We start from the raw sequence: 18547 nt of genomic DNA, 5'->3' as shown, positions 1-18547 counted from the left end.
AAAGAGAGAGAGGCAAAATCCTTACGAGAGCGATGGAGATGGGGGATCTCGATGATCGACGAGGGGATGAAGACAGAAACGTCGCCACTACCGGGGGACATCACCGAGGAAGATGCAGAGGCAATAGGGGGAACAATAGGGGGGCAAGAGCGATCGGAATGATCGGAAGGAGATGGAGAAGCGCGGAGAACGGTGGCGGAGAACGGAGACAGGTGATAACGGCCGAGAGAGATAAGAAAGGGATGAGGGGAGATGGGATGTATATTGGCCGAGTACACGCGTGCGCGTGTCCATGTGTACCCGGTGTACACGAAGAAACCACTGATCTGGGGAACCCCTGGGGTTGGTTTCGAACCTGGGAATTATTTCGGCGAAATGTAAATATCTGCTCTCTGCGGCCATCGTTCATTACACGAGAGTGTCTACTTACCGCGAAAAAAAAAACGGAAAAGCTCGCGTTTCTCTCCAAGGCAACAATGTACACACGCGCGCGCGAAACAAAAGCGGAGCTTCCGACGATATTGATCGGGCGATCGTTTTGACAATGGTTTTTGGGGAAAACGAGCGCCGCGGCGAGAAATCGGAGTCGGCCCGATGAAATCGGACTCATTGCCGCGCAATAACCATTTGTTGTTCGAGTGACGGATCAGGTGAAACCTTTCCGATAAATGTTAAAGGTATCGCGCGCGTTCTCGGGGGCAATGTAGTTTACAACGTGGAAGTCTGTGTTTGCTTTAAGCTCCAGACTATCGGCGAGCACTCGAGCTAAAGCCCTGTCACAATCATGTTTTACGGTATTTGTCGGCTGTCAATAGATTCCCCGCCTCGCTGAGAAACGGACGTTACTATCGCTGCTTCTTTTTTTTCTCTTTTTTTCTCTCTCTCTCGTTACAGTCGCGATACGCGAGATTGAAATAGTTTTTGTATTTCGCACGCAAACGACAACGTCAACGTTATTCCGCGAATTTCGCACTCTCAACTGCGAATTCAAAAACGTTAATAAATAAATTGGAGGCGCAAACCCGTTCTCCAGATTCTTAATTCTCGAATTTTAATCGAGAAAGGGCCGACCTCTTCGCGGCCGGCGTTCTCGCAACGTCCCATTCAATCGTTAATCGCTGAGAAACGGCGAAAGCGGGGTGAGAAAACCTTCTTGCCCTACATTCGTGAGTTGGCTGCTCCCGTGAACCAGTGCACAGTCGGCACGCGTGAAGCGTGTGCGCGCGCACGTGCAACCGAGTGCGAATGGTGTCTATGACCCATATAACACGCCCAAGCGTAACTAGGTCGTGCACCCCTGTGTTCCCTGGAATAATACAGGGTGTCCGGCTCGAAAAAATATGCCAGGGTGTATCGATTCGCGGGAGTCGTGTGCGTACGATCCGGTCTAAAAAAAAAAGCCTCGCTCGAACAAAAAGCGAGAAAGAAAGCGCGGCATCGAACAAGCTTGGTAGTAGATCGTTACGTTATCTAAATTAAGCCCGAATAAAGAAGGTATTAATATCGAATAGGGGTAAAGTTGCGTCTTCGGATGAGTCGGGATGAGGTGACATCCCGGAAGATGTGATTAAAAATTTTCTCCGCGAGCAGAGCTTAAATTGCAACATATCGATCGCCGTCGACGACGTAAGAGACGGTATCTCGGACGGTATCGGAGTCGGATATAAAGGACAATATTGTCCCGCGCGAGGTTGATTCTATCAGGATCCGTAGGACGTGAGTGGGAGGCGCTCAGTTTACCAACGACAACATCCCGGTTCTCCCCGCGCAAATATCTTCCCTGTGGACCTGAAAACTCCCTGTGATAGAAATCGATCGCAGGCGAGAGCGACCGCACGTTTACGCGACGCGGGCGGGAGAGGAAGAGAAATGACCGTGATTTCCCGTCCGTCGCGGAAGGTGAAGTCCGTGATTAATTGGACACTGGATAATTCTGTCGCGATTAATAACCGACAACGCCAAGGTGTTCGTCGAGACATCAGTCTTTCGAAAAAATGCGTCGTTTTCGATAAAATTAAAAGTAATACTTAATCTCGGAAACAAACGGAATAGTTATGAATTTATATTGCAGTGTCCTAAATCTCACTAATCTTCTTATATTTACGAATTTTTTAAGCGACGTGGAATCTTCTTTAAAGAAAACTCGAGTTTTTAAATCGCTCGAAAACTTGAGAGATTTTAGTTCGTCACAAGTTTTTTGTCAGATCCTTCAAACTAATCGTCATTTTAAATTAATCCATCAAACTACGTAAAGCCATTCGCACTTCTAAAAACACCTTCGTTTTCTATCACTTTACGAACTCTTGGTTACAATGTTTCTTGTTAAATAAAGGTCAAGTTCAAGTTTGATAGATCTGAAATAATCTACCCCTACCACAATAATCAGAATAGAAAGTTTTTACTGTGTAACTAAATGTTCTTAATTATAAATAAATGAAACAAAAAAATACACAAACATTTCTATTATTGATCGCTCATGTATCCTGTCTGCCAATTCTTTCCTCGCTTAAAAAGTTCAGTTGGTCTTCTGAAACAATAAACGTCTCAAGTGCAAGAAAGATTACTTGAAAATAAAAGATATGGACTCTAATAATATATTATTACTGTATTTATTACCGTAAATACCGCGATATCTAACAGTGACATCACATTTCCCTCGAAACGTCTCTACACGTCGGCGGATTCGCCGGCGGAGTCAGCGGCACCTAATTCCGAGGTCTAACCCAATTTTCGCGGGATGACCTATATAAGGTGCAGATACACGGGAAAGCCAGGCAGAGAGCACAGGCGCAGGTACGGCAGGATATTCCGCAGGAGGCGTGGGATGTATCCGCGGGATGGGAGAGAGAGAGAGCGAGAGCGAGAGCGAGAGGCTTTAGAGGCCGTCCCGTCAGGAGAAGGAAAGACGTAGGCGGAGGAGAGCGAGAGCGAGAGGCTTTAGAGGCCGTCCCGTCAGGAGAAGGAAAGACGTAGGCGGAGGAGAGAGAAGGGGTACCCCGTTCAGTTTTAGCGATACCAGTGCCAGTCCGATGCACCCCCTTGTCGCCATGGAAACGACCTACTCTCCCTGGACGGACGCGCATCGGGGTACCCTCGCGCGCGCAAGTTAAACATTCGAATAAGGATATCCGCTCGGGCGCCCTTTGAACTCTTCCTCCTACACCCCGCCCCGATCTCTCGCAGCAGCCGCTGTGTGACCGTTATATCCGGACCAACCCCGTATTTAACGCCGGCGGCCACCTGTGGATAAATACTTGATACTCTGCTCGACTGGCTACGAGAAATTCAACGAGTCCAAATGCGGTCAAAATGTTGCTCCGCGAGCAACCCCCTCGGTCTTCCTTAGAGATTTGTCGATTCTTCGCGACAATTCTCCCCCGTTTCTAAAGTTTCCGCGGAAATCTGCGGAACTTTCGGATCTCAGACGAGCGGCGAGCGCGTCAACCTACGAGATATATTTCAAGAGCAACGACACGACGGACGCGTCGTGCGCATCCGTTTAAAATTGATGCGACCGTTTGTTTTGCAATGATCATTCGACGCGACAACAGCTGTGTCTCGGCATTGTCTGCCCCAAGATTACGAAGTGCGTAACGCGCGTCGGATGTCGTCGCGAAACGAGATGAACGCTGCCTTCGTTCCAATTTGCAGATGCGCGCGCGTCTCGCTCTCGGGACGAGAAAGAGAGATCTGAACGATACGTTGCAGACTCCAACGAGATATCGCGACGTATATAATATACTTTGATACACAGTTGTCCAATTAGAGCGCCGCGCACTGCCAAAAGCAAGCTCGTGGCACGTTCCCCTCAAAATATATAGCTGACAGTTTGAAAATCCGAAACGTCTCCAAATTGTTCTGTTCACGAAGGATCTACGAGGCCGAGAGGGTGGATGACTCGTGCCGTAAATTCGCGCCGGAACATCCCGCGAAAAGAACTTTCAGCAAAGGGAACAAATGAGACAAAACGCGGTCTAATCACTTCTACTCAGGTCACCCGTTATAGCGGTCGGATACTCGGATACCGACCTGGGTTGCTGAACTCCATGACCCATATATCGGCAAATAGGTCAGAGAATAAACGACGAAGACATTTACGAAGCTCATCCCCCGCGACCGGGACTGCCTTTGTGGGTAGTCCGCTTTCGGTTTTATGGAGAGCTTCGTGTTTCGGTTTGATCGTAAATAACCGTATAGAAAACCCTCATGGTTCTCACGTTTTCATCAATTCCAGGCCGAGTTCCACAGGCCGAGTTAAACCGGCAACGAATAAAATATAGACGAAAGTTCGATGGACAAGTCACTGAGGATGAGGAAGTTATTTGTTCCGTCGAAATTTTATGGAACGCGCGAGTTTTACGGAGAAATCCCCTTAGCTTCTGACGCGAATAACTCCCAGTACTTTCCGCTGCAAAAAAAATTAAAACGACTCGTTCAGCCATGTCGTTCCAATAACAAATGTGAGACGAGATTGTGAACAAGTTGTGGAACGTGAACGTGTTGATGTCATCTCTCGCTCGACAATTTTCCGCGATAAACGAAAAAAAAATCGAGTTTCTTGAATGTAATCCAAGCGTGGTTCTGTCAGAATTCTACAAATCCAACGTCCCTTGAGAAGGCAATTTACGAACAAAACGGAATGTCGTGCTATATCAATAATTATATTCTCGGTTAGTTTAGAGATCGGTATTATACTCGCAACATAAGACACATATATTTCTCTCTCTAATTACATATTTAAATATTTTTATTATATTGTTATGTATTAGGTTAATACATGTATTACCATCTTTATGGGTTAAAATATAAAAATGCTGCATTTTAGGAAGAATAAATTTTATATCAAAAGATGAGGTTTATTTTCCAAATTTCGATTATCACAACAAAATTTTTAAAATTATTCGAATACACCTCTCGCCAACAGAACTCTCGACGATGGCAATATAATTGTTTCCATGCATCTGAATGAGCTGCACTATTATGTGCCGCTTTAAACTCATATAAAAGAAGCATGCTTTTAAAGTCTTTCAAAAAGATCCCATTATTTACCTCTGTAAAGAAGCTTTAACGAATAATAAAGACAATTTAATAATCAAAAATAAAATTGTAGATAACAATACGTATAATATTATAACAATTCGCGCAAAATTCTTAAGTACACTTCCTCTCTCAATTTTACTAATCAGTTTCCGACTAATCGAATACCGACCTCTAAGCTATTAAGGAAATAGAATATTACTATTACGATCATCGTGACAAAGATGATTTATTTTGGGCGCGAAAAAGAAGAATTCTTGGCGAAGAAGAAGCTTGTCGAAAAGAGAAGAGAATCTCAGTCCTCCCGTTTGCTTTACGTCCGGGGAAATCCGGCGTTAGACGAAGGTCTAACCCCGGAGCGTTCTTTGGCATTCAGGACCGTAGCGATCAGCGAGCGGAAGAAGACTCGCTCGCGCCTTCCGCGCCGACCGATAACGCCGCGCCCGCGCGGTGGTGTTGGGGTCGGCCGCTATTTATAATGAAAATATTTTCGCAATCACCCCCCCCTGCCGCGCGCTGCACACCGGTCCGACACACCGACCGACTGCCCACATATCCATCGACGGATACACGTCTCGGCGCGCTTTTAGCGCGCCTATACGAGCGTCGATCTCTCGTAACGTGACGTCTTTTTCTCTCCCCTTCGATCGTCCTCCCGCTCGCGCGGCAACCCCTTCTCGCGTGCAACGAGCGCGACATCGCGTCAAACGGTATTAAAATAAAAATTATACCGACCATATTCCAAGAGACCTGTTAATTATTAATTAAACGAGCTAAATCCCATTACTCTTTCTGAAAATCGTTTCCCCATCTTTTCTTACATTCTCCCGATTAAGACCTTGGTCATTGTAATCGTGTCGATAATAGCGCCTCGCGAAAATTATCGGTTTATCGTAAAAATAAGCGAGAAGGATACGCAAATGCACCTTCATCGATAAGGTACACAACCGTCTCTGACGTCTTTACTCTCCCTCTACCCTCCTACCGTTCCCCGGCCATTCGCGGGGTGATTATTAATCGCGGTTATTAACGCACCCGGCGGCGTTGTTTCGCGGATTTGCCGGATACGAGATTTTTCCATTGGCTCTTTGATTGGACCGTGTTTTTGCAGTCGTCATAAAAGTATTGAAAATGTCTATACAATCGTCGAACGTCGACGTTATATTTTTTATCGTTCGCGGGCAAAAGTTCGGTTTCGCCTTCCCACAGGACGGGATTCGGATTCGATTTTGCTGAATTTTATCTATGGCCGTCGGGGGAAAAAAAATGATCGGGGAACGCGATGGAGCGTTGGTTGGCGTGAAACGTCACTTCGCGGACGACCGCTCGGGAAGAATGCGCCGAAATTGGAAGCGGGCTGGCGAAAAGGTGTGCGGTTTCCGCCGCGCGCGGACCACAGCACCCGCGGATCAATACCGACCGCGTGTCGCTTCTCTCTCCCCCTCTCTCTCTCTCTCTCTCTCTCTCCGGCTGACAAGTTGCATTTACTGTCATCCCGTGATCCGACGTTGACAGCCTCCCATTCAAAATCCATTATGCTCCGAATGTGAACCGGCGCGGGCGCGCGCGCGATTTGCGTGAATTCTACATGAGATCGAATTCTTCCAAACTTCAACGACGCCTTATTTCGAGACCGAATAGTTTCGACGAACGAAAAACGGTACAAGAAAATGCACTTGGTACAATTTGAAATTGAGCGAATAATGAAAAAATAGCTAGAAATAAAACGCAATCAGCTGTTCCGCGAAGAATCCTTGAAAATTGAGAAATGCTCGAGCCCCAATCCTTTTCCGTAGAATTATCGTGTCACTCGATAATTTAGTGGCGGAGATTAAGCGCTGCTCGCGCGAGAGCGACGGGAATTAAAACTGACGTCTGACACGCGAGATGTATCTAAGCGATTTTTCGCAGAGCGCTCGATAAATCGGGATGTCTCGGGAAGGGACTTAAAGAAGACTCTTCAAAAATAAAATTCAATTCGCAAAAGTATTCGCGTCAGAACCAATAAATATGTTGAAACAAAAACGCAACATTTTCTAATAACAATTCTCTTTAGACGCAATTATTGTTACATCTCCTCGCGATTAGATTATCACCAAGTTTCCACGAAGAAATAATCGACCGCCTATCTCTTTACCGTTCGCAAACCGCTCGAGGGAGATTGAATATAACGTTGGTTTATATCTCGCAAAGAATGTGTGTGATCACTCTTGGCGCGCGTTCAGATCTACGTCAAGATGATCTCTGACGCCAGCATCAATGAAAGAACGAGTGGATCTCCAACAGCCGAGAAGTTATATCTCTCTGTAGGCCTGACCAAAAATACCAGACGTGAGTTAACGTCAACCTGACTTTCGCAACTTCTTGGCACCGCGAGCAAAACAACTCTCACCATAATCGGCATAATTTTGATCAGAAGACGAACATCGATCATGTAATCAAAGATTCTTTCGATATTTGTACAAAAAAAACTTTGGTAATTGTACGAAAAGTAAAACCTTATAGATTTTATATTAATTTTGATTATATTATAATTCTGAATCGACAAAATATTCTTAAACGTTATATAAACTCGGGAAACACAAAAATATCCACTGCAAATTATGCAACTTAAGCAATTACGTATGTTTTTGAAAAGCAACTCTATGTGTTTTCTTTGCAGTAATTGATTCATCTTATTATTCTGTGGTTAAAAATATTAAAAGGCAATTATCAAAAAATTAATGTGTAAAATAGATTGTTTATAATAGGACACCTGTGAATTTGTATACGTATATATGTATGTATCAAAATAAAGGTAGGTAATCTATTTTCTTTTGTAAATAATTACCGAAAATTTTTATAACTTTTAATCATTACAAAAAAAAGATATTAGCATACATTAAAATTTCTCGTTGCTTCTTTTGGATACATTAACGCGTGTGCCAAAATATTTATTGCATAACAATATATAATTTGATTTAAGATTTCATATATAATCTCTCGAAAAATCCGAAAGATTGAAAATTACTTTGAGCACATCAAAGAAATAAACCGGTTCATACTTGCTTCATGCGCATTCCAAGATATCTTATACACTGAAAAAAAAAAATACTTTTCACTAATGGTCTTATTTACTTAATATAATCACATATTTATATATATATATATATATATATATATATATATATATTTAGAATTAGATTTTTACTTAATTTAAGTATTTTCTTTTTCAGATCTAAGTATTTTCTTTTTCCAGTGTAGAAAAATTTTTCGCCAAGAAACCGTCGTAATTTTTCATGGGGGAACTTGACGGTGTTCACGGAAGTCTATCCGTTAGCTTACGATAAACGCCAGTAGAATGTAAGTAGCTTGCAAGTTGCATAGTCTTTACATCTTTGCAATATTCAACTGTTTTACCGCTTTCCCTGACTGGATTCATTGACGTCGGATGCACGTGAAGAAGAGCCGGACACGTGCATTATAAAAGTAAAGTTCCTTTCATGATCGCGAAAACCTAAAGATCGTTGGTACATCTCCGAAACAAAGAACAACATTTAAAATGCCAGGCAAAGTTCTGATATTAGTTGTAAAATCGCGATAAAAGCGTAAGTATTTCCGTAATGCGAGTTTCCCGCATAAAAAGTGATAAATCAATGCCGTTGAAATTCCTTGAGCATATGTAAACGTCTACGAAGAACAAAGCGGTGCGAACGGTGGTATATGTCGCACTAGCCTATATATCATTTCCCCTAACAATTATCTCCGAGATATGCCGATTGTCTTCTAAAGTATTCATACGGAAACGCACGCCAGCCGCGCGCGGTCGTTGCATCCCAAGAGCAAAGACACCGAGGTCGAGAGGCGCGAAGCCCGTTATTTCGCACGAGTGCGGAAAAGTTCCTGTAAGTTCTGCGGTTGAACGACCGGATGTGCGCGTGTAAGAAACGTCCGAGGAAATATGTGGCGCAGGTAAAATGGACGAAGTGTTTCTCAGAGCTGAAGCGAGGCAGGCGAGGCAATTAATTAATAAATTAATTGCCGCAAGATATCGTTATATCAAAATTGAACTCTCGTGACTGAAATCGTCGTTTTCGCGATAACTTTACGTTCGCCGGATCTCTCGTGAACACGGCGAAAGGTTGAATTCGCGAAGGTCTATTGATACGATCACGTGTTTCCCACAATTCCTCATACCTGATCGAAAGCTCGCCCTTCGTAAACAACGTGCACGCGATAATAAATGCAAATGCGAATCCACGTGCACGCGATAGAGTTAGTGCGAATTCGCGAATTGATCTCTCCGATATCTCCCGATAGGATAACGAGATATCTCGACGGAAAAAAAGTTAGATCTCCGAAAGTTTTGAAAAATGATGAGAGTCGCGATGGACCGATTCTGGGATATTGTATGATATATATATATATATATATATATATATATATATATATATATATATGAGTAAAATATTGCGCCGCTCTGCTCTTTTCGCTCTCAATTCCCCAGGCTAGTGACATTTCACGGATGAAATCCGATGAACTATCGGCCTGGTTTTTCTACCCGCAGCGCAGGTCGTCAGTATAATGAAGGAACAATGTAATTTATCTAGCCTGTCGGATGACTCAGAATTCAAGCCTGGAGAAACGCGAGGTTTCTTATACGCCGTATTGTACGACCGTAAAATTATACGTAACGGCGAATAACACATATTTGTCAATTATAGTTGAAAGGAAACTCAGGTTTGTGTGACAATCCAGAAAAGTAAAAAATGGAAGGAAGCGAGTGAAGATCCGGGAAGGTACCGAAAATCGCTAATTATAAAAGCGCTAAATAATTAAATCGCCAAGATATATCCTGGCGATGTATTTAGCAGTGACGTGTCGAAATTAATATACCATAGGTCAAACTGCTCGAAATACGTGTTACTTTTGTCACCATTGCGGTCAACTAATGGATGCAATTCGACCCCACAACGTTATGACTCAGTGGCTCATATCTAGGAAACACCAACGCGCGTCCCACGTGCGTATATCGGTCGGCTTAAATAATAGCCGAGTCATATCGACGATAAAATTAAAAGTCACTCGATCTTATCGGGGTATATACCGGTTACCGTGTTGCAAGACTTACACGTAATTGAGAGACGGTTATTCGTAAGATCAACGGACGCAATATCGATGACATATTCTAGGTGTTTAAACTAAAACTTTATTTTATTGAATCAAAATCTTGACAAGTTTACACGCAAGAAAAATGAAATCTGTCGTCAGACAGCAAATAATCCTCGCCAAATTCATTGTCGGTAAAAATCTCGTCAGAATTAGATCGATAAATTTATTTTGTCAGAGACAGCAGGGATTTTCGGTTTTGATAATATAAGATCATGTATTTGCAAGTCTATCGTATATCTCTTTTCGCACAAATCGATCCCTCCCGTCATTCTATAAACGTATAAAAATATTATATAAGAATATCAAAGAGTGAATACTTTCAAATATTTCATATCTTACGTCAGAATGTCTCAGATAGAAATACTTCGCAAAGCATTCGCTTTGATCGCCTTACTCTGATACTTTTATATGCAAAATCACTAGAATAATCACGAAGAATCAAAAGTACCAACAAGTCCGTCTACATTACTGAAAATTGCTGGATTATCTCTGATAAAATTAATTTTTCGACCTATATTGATTAGATTTTCTCACTCAGTTTAGTGATACTATCCGCCTTTTAAATCCTAAAACCATTATTAACCATTCAGTACGATCAAATCCAATTTATATATTTAAATATATATTTAAATTACATTTACATATATATACATATTACATTTGTATAATTAAATATATTATAATTATATGTATTTATATTTAAATTTCTTTGATTATAGAGGCATTTAATCATGTAAATTTTAATTAGAGATACAATACAATATATAAGTGTCAAAAAAATTACTTCTCCCCTTCCCTACACGGATCGTGACTCCGCGTGCCTATCCCCTGATAAATTACATACGCCACGCGACGGAATCCCCGCGAAAAAGAGGGCGGGGGGGGGATCGTGACGCGCAATGATCCAAATTGCCCCCTTGCCACGACAAAGCGAGATATCCCGTGAGATATATCGTAATGGCGGGTAAATCATCAGATATCATCGACCGGTGACTGACGAACTTGACCTTCACCTCGGCCGAGTACCTTCGATCGAGTCCGCAGGAAACGGGAATTCCCTCGAAGAACAGTTTATCGGGGGTACCTTACCCCTTTCACGGGACACGCGTGACGCTGCCGCATCCCCCCACGTGCCACATGACGTGCGCCGACATGATAACGGAAAACAAGAAGGGAGCGGAGAAGGAAGCGGGGGGGGGGGGCTGAAAAAAATCGGTTGCCTACCTGCCCCATTCCGATCGCCGAAAATTCCGTAATTCGCCCCTGATGCAGCCACACGCGCGCGCGCTGCGGATCGATCCGGCCGCGATTCAGCGAATCCCGCGCGTGAGTCATCTTGCCTCGCGCTGCTGCCTTCGCTCGTTCCGTCACGATGACCTTGAGGGAATAAAGACATCGGCCACGCGCGCGGATTATCGATGTAATTCGTACAAACGGCGCGCGCGGGCCGATAAGGCGGCCGCGTTCCCCGAAATTTCTCTGACCGCTCAAACGGGAGCCACGCGATCCGGAAGTACAGGGGTAGTACGGCTACCCTCCGCGGAACGAGTTCGCGACGGTGCAACGGTGTCGGTAACGAGCTCCGCGAAATAACGCGAGTATCGAGAGTATCGAGAAGATAAAAATCGTAAAGCCTTGCGTACACGATACTATAGAAATCGGTCCGAGTTTCGGTTTAAGCCAATCAACTTGCAGCTCTTACGGAAAAGCAGCAGTTTCATTGGCTTAAACCGAAACTCGGACCGATTTCTAGTATCGTGTACACAAGGCTTAACACATCGAGAAAATATTTTTTACGCGTTTTCTTAAAACCCATAAAAAAATTACACGGTTTCTATACGTTTTCTTAAAAAGCGTGAAAAGGGGCAAACTTATTTTGAGATCCTATAGATAACGCTAACTTCGTAATTGCATCTCGATTCTTCATCTGTTTTATACAACCTGCTATACAATGGTATTCGCGTTATTGGATTCTTGTCGCACGAAATGTGCTTTTGTCACCTCATAAAAGCTCGCGGGTCCGAAATAGAAGATAAATTACGCTCGCTGACATAAACGAAGTTGTTTCAGCCGCATACCATAGATATTCTACAAATAGTAATGTCAGTGAGCTTGTATAAGAGCAAATATATACCGTTAAATACCGTATCGCCAAACAGAAATAGCGTCTGCATATAACAACGCTTCCCGAAATATGTCGCGAAGAACTGCGACGAGTAAACGTCCTACAAATAATGGCCGCTGCTACTCGTAGTTAAATACATCACGGTAAGCCCATAAACGAGAATCTTTTTCACTACGTCATCGCAGATGCGACGACACGGTTATCGCTTCTTCATCCCCTTCGTGCAAAAGTATAAAAATATTCAGAAACATTTCTACATAATTAATAATATAATATAATTTAATAATAAAAAATCAAAGGATCAAATACGAGAAAATGAAAGATGTTACAGTTAAAGTGTAATTAAATACATCATAAGCCCGTAAAAATATAAGAATATACAGAAACATCTCTGCATATCTCATAATAATAATAAAATTTATTAATAAAAAAAGTCAGATGGCCAAATATGAGCAAACAAAAGATGTCGCGGTTAAATTAGCTATGGTACGGTTATGGTAGCTGTAACTTCATATTTTTGTGATTTGTGTTTCTGATTTGTTTTCACACATAGCGAGCGTTTACACTCACTTATTTATAATTTAATAATCATATTATTTAATTTTACAGAGACAAAATTCCATGTAATCTATCAATATCATTTACATACGCTGAAATTAATATATAAATTTCGTATCAACGTTTAAATACACTCAGAAAGGAATAAACGAGAAAATATTCCGGCGATGCGGCAGGAATTATCCCCTTGGGGAAAATCTCGCTCGGTTATCCTCCTCCGGAGAAAGGAATTCCGCTCAGGACCGTTTGCGAACGACGGAAATGAGTCATAGTGTCCGATCAGGCTTCGTTCGTTACTACTCGCGCGGAGTTGACGCGCGTACGATCATAACGCGCTCGCATCACTCGCGCCGCGTCCGACCTCACGTCGAGTCGCGTCACTTCGTCGCGCAGCGATTATTATATTATATAGCGTCCCGCGAAACGCCGAGGCGACAGGATTGCGAGGATCAATTTACAGGGATGCGGCGAATTAAAGCGCCGCTAAAATACCGAGAAATACGCGGCCGCGACAAAACGCGCCCCGGCGGACCGTTCGGTTTCGGCGAACCGTTAAAACTATCGATTGCTGACACGCTAAAAAAGAAATCTCACCGCCACCGGTCACGCCACACGGCGGTAATTTGTTTGACAGCCGATACCGCGGTATAGTAGAAGCGTATAGTGCTCGCAGGAGTCAGACAGCTGACAAGGCCGAGCAAATTGCATCTCCTCTACTCAAAAATGATTCGCGCCGCAAATCGCGCGATCGTCTCCTCGGCCAGTCGCGACTTATTAAAAAAACAGCTCGCCGGCAGGTAGAATGCATACGTATACGTGCATTAACGTGATGCATTTCCGTTTCAACGCGAAGTAAACGAGGATAAGGGTACGAGGGAGGAGACGGAACGCGGAGAATCGTATAAATACCGCGCGCCGGGTTCGGCACGCGATGGCGGCTCGTAAGAAGGGGGAGAAAAAAGCCTCGTCCCTGATGCGAAGGTATATCGCGCCCCTACAGGGCCCTCAAAAATAAACATCCGCCACCATGCAGCCTTGATCCTCGTGCACGCGAGGCCGGCGCATAATGTTCCGTTACGGAGCGATTTACGGGCCCGGGAAGGTCCGCGATTTACGGCCGAGATTGCGCATTCGAGTACGCGCGAGCGGATGGCATACGTACGCATCTCTCTCCTCCCCCCCCTGAAATTAGCGCGTACCCGAGCTCGCCGAACGCGCTTTTCTCACCGCCGAGCACCTCGTTTTCAAATTGCAGCGCAAACCAGTTTTTGAAGTAATAACGACGGAAAATAATGGGGGCGGGGGAGTCTTCTCTCGCGAAATATGCTGGAGGAAGAGATGACGAAAAGATGACGGGACAACGCGCGCGCGTGCCTCCTCTTGAAGCGGCGTGTACATTCCGCAGTTTTACGAGGGTACGACTCGAAAATAGAAGAAAAGGACTGTTACCTCGCGCGTCGGCGTCGGCGGGATCCTCGCGCCGGGAATTACTCGCCGTTCGGAGTCGCGTTCATCACTAAATGCGACGTCGAAAACGAAAAGTCAAAACATGATCTCGCGCATTGTAACTGGCGATTTGACTGCGCATTTGACTTCGACTCGCGATTCTGGGCATTTTCCCAGCGCGAATCTCTCTCTCTCTCTCTCTCTCTCTCTCTCTCTCTCTCTCTCTCTCTCTCTCTCTCCCCCTTTCTCCTCGATACGCTGACACGGCAGGAGAAGCGGACAGCCGTATTTGGTGCTAAACGCATGTCGGCAATAGCGTATCTCAGCTCCCGAGGGGCCGCACCCCCTGAGATTTGGGGGTGACTCGCCGCGCTCCCTTCCCTCCTCCTGCCCTCGCGCGGAAGCCTGGCAACGGTGCGCCTCCTGCGCACCTGCAGAAGCGAGCCCTTTCTCCATAAGGGAGCGGACGCGTCCCGCAACCCTCCCGCGCGCGTCCACCAGCCGTATGATACGTGACGTCGACGGGAGAATGGCGGCGGCCCGAGGGGGACGGGCGGCAGTCGAACACGGGGTGGCAGTGGGGTAAAGCCATAAAAGTAGGGCAGTAGTGCGGTGGAGCAATCAATAGAGGTTGGATCATGGTAGGGCGAGCGGGAAGAAAGGGAGACGGGAAAGGTGGTGAGGAGAGGAGGGGGTTTAAAATCGGAGTGCAAATTTGGTGACGCGCGTGGAGGGAAAACAGGTGGGAGGGGATGGGGGTGGCCAAACGGAAGTGTCCCCCTTCGCTCTCTCCCCCTCGGCGAATTCATTAATCCTTATGAACCGCTGCGCGAACGAGCGGCTTTGTTAAAAGATTCGCGAATAACGCCGATCCTTCCTCGCGTTAACGCACAACGTCGCGGTTGTGATACATGGAATTTTGAGTACGCGGGAAAAATTTACTGTCAGGGAATGGTTATTTATTCGGCTTCTCAACCCCCGGGGAGATATCGGGAGTAGATATCGCGCTGCGAAATGATTAATAGGCCTACGGAATTCCGCGGCTCGATCGCGGAATCGAATGTATCTTGACCTTTTAAAAGGTCTCTTGATCCTTCAAAGGATCTCGTTCACATACGAATAATCGCTCGAGCGCTTCTCTAGAAATATTTATAATATGATGTTATATTCAAGATCGTCTCAAGTCGCAGACGGCCTTAAAATTCCATCCAGCCGATTAATTGATCAGCATCTCGAGATTATACTCGAAACGATCTTGAAACGTAAGATCGGGTTGTGATATTGTGAATATAATCCGGAAACGAGGGTTCTGCCGCAGTGCCGATCGCAAATTCGATCGGGAATATTATGTTTGTCGATATGCAGACCGATGCTTCGTGCCTTTCGCCTTTGAAATGATAAATGTACGCGTACAATTCTAAATCTCATGCCCTGGCGCGATCGATCAATGTCTTTATAATGGTTCTCCTTTAAAACGATCGATCTTTATCCTCAGCGCCCTTTAAATCTCGGCAATCGGAAGATCTCTACACGAATCTTGTACTCTTATCGTATATAAATATATATTTCTAGTAGAAAAAGATATGCGTGATCGAATAGCTCCGTATTTCGGACAGATCAATCATGACGACTGACTGAAAAAAAGATGAAAATTCTGATCTAAACCATTATCGCAATTATATGTTTCGCGGCATCGCTCTTCCTCGTCTTCTCGTTCTCTCTCTCCTCCGCATCGTTACAATATATTATCGCCCTGAACGTTCGGGATCGCGAGAAAAACTGGCGCACGGACTCCGTTTTGGAAACGAGAATGAAAGCAGACTCGAATCTCGCTCGGCGCCCAAAACAAAAATCAGCCGAGCGGACGACTCGTCTGGCAAATCGTCGCGTATATACACCTGTCGTGTTCGGCACGACGCCGACGGCGACGACAACGACGACGTCGACGACGACGATGACGACGAGGAGCCGGGACGGTACGCGCGTGTGCGTCCGTCCGTCCGTCCGTCCGTCCGTGCGTCGCGAAACGATTCGGAGAACTTCGTGCACGTCTCGCGCCGGAGAGAGAGAAAAATAGGTTATGATGCACCTGCCGATACGGCGACGCGACGGGACGGAGCGTCGAGGCCGAGATGCGTCGATCGGGTCGGGGGCCCGGACGATCGTCCCCGGGGACCTCGTCTCGTCGCCGGCCAGGCGACGCGATCGCCCGGAGAAACGATCGCGCGAAGCGATCTCTCGCCAGCGGCCAAAGTGTTTCCCCCGTACGCGGAGGGGGGAACCCAGATTCGCGGAAAGGATAGAGTTACGAGCGCGACGCCACGAACGGACACCGTCCCGCGGCCTCGTCCTTCCCTCCCGGTAACGCTATCGTCGACGTTAGGGTATGCGCGATAACGCTACTCACCTAACTCCGCGTACGCCCACGCCGCAGCATCACCATTTCGACGATTTTCATCGCGCTCGGCCGCGCGAGTATTGTTGTCCTCCTGCGCTTTTTTGAAACCGCTCGAAGCGCGCACTAATGCTATCTGTCGACGATCGGGCGAAGACTGCGAAGAGTGAAGTGCTCTCGGCGAAGGGGCCGGGGGGCTCTTGACGCGCCAAAATGTCCCTAGGCGAGTTGCAAATTTAATTATTGGCGCCAAATATCGCAATTTTTAAATAATTCTTAGATACTGTTTATTATTATTACTACCATTGAGGATTATTTCATTTCTTATTAAGTACTCTTGTTATTATTCTAAAATTATTTGATTTTTTTTCTTGTAAAAACGGTTAGTCTTTGATAAATCTTTAATAAACCTTTCTTAAGACTTTATCAATTGAGATAAAAAGACAAACGTTTCTTTAGAGCATATAAATAAATAAAACGATATTTTCTTCGACATCAATGTGTTGAATTAACAGGCACATAATTTTTCTAACGTTTATTCTCATATATAACGTGATTTCTATAATTATATTTTTTTCGTATATTTTCGCACTTCTGAATTTCCTATTGTCTCCATATTACATGTAAATTTAATAAATTAAACTTCTCAGATATGATTTAGGATTATTTTTAAACTTTACCCTACTTTCTCGCAGATTAAAAAAAAAATAAATTTTGTTGAAATTTAAATATTATAACAAAGTGAGTTTAAAACTTAATTGCATGCATATTTGAATTGCTGTATATATATTTGTGCTATTAATATTACATTAATTCCGTTTTTACACACACGTTATTTTTTACACATTGTCTACCTCGCCGGAATCATTATAAAGTTTTTTAATTCTTCCAATAATACTTAAATTCACCACCGAAGGTGAAGACATAAACGCTACTTCAATAGTTTTCGGTATTACGGTCATTGTTTTCCAAGAAAAATTATTAGAGTATTCTTCATACATGTGTGTGTAAAATAATACATATCAATAGAAGAATAGGAATTAATTTAAAAGAAATCAGCTGTTTTATAAAAACTTCAGATAAAGGAATTCGATTGTTCCGTTTGATAATATCGGGTTGATTTTGGGATACAAGTTTCCACTATTTCCGTTCGCACGACGCGGGGTGATTTTGTAAAGAACATAAAATTGTTTATTGAATATCAAGTTTTACAAATATTATCACACACTTGTTATGAATGTTTCATCTCGCGGGGCGGGCTTTCTTATATCGTATATCGTACCAATATAAGAATTATATTCAATATTATATATATATATATAATGGCTATATGTATATATATATAATATATATAAATACTTGATCATCTCTTATATAAAGTGGCGGTGTTGTTTCTTTTATATTTATGTACATCGATAAGCCGGCCGTTCCCTCATCGCGATTATACCGAGTCGAATTTTACGTTTGAACGCTAATCTAGAATAATCTAGATAATCGATTTACCTAACTAATTAAATGCAGATGCGGATGATCGATTCGTTGATGAGTAATGAGAATCGGAGGTGTAAGTATTTCACGCGACGCGACGGTCGGATGCAAGCCAGCCTCTAATGTCTCGCGTAATTCGTTTGTATCCGGAAAAATCGGCGCGCGCGCACATACGTAAAAAAAAAAAAAAAAAAGAATCAATAAATAATATTAATCTTATATAGATAAATATATACGCTATCTAACGTAGCTATACGCTAATTATACTTTTGTGGTAAAATATTCTCGCAGGCCTTTCGAGTAGGCTTGTCTTTCGATTAAAAAGTACCTTTGACGCTTTTTCTCGC

This window comes from Temnothorax americanus, unplaced genomic scaffold (assembly GCF_048541705.1).
Source record: "Temnothorax americanus isolate GAGA-0224 unplaced genomic scaffold, ASM4854170v1 Scaffold22, whole genome shotgun sequence".
Taxonomy (NCBI): domain Eukaryota; kingdom Metazoa; phylum Arthropoda; class Insecta; order Hymenoptera; family Formicidae; genus Temnothorax; species Temnothorax americanus.
The sequence above is the reverse complement of the archived record's forward strand: the minus strand, read 5'-3'. Positions refer to the sequence as shown.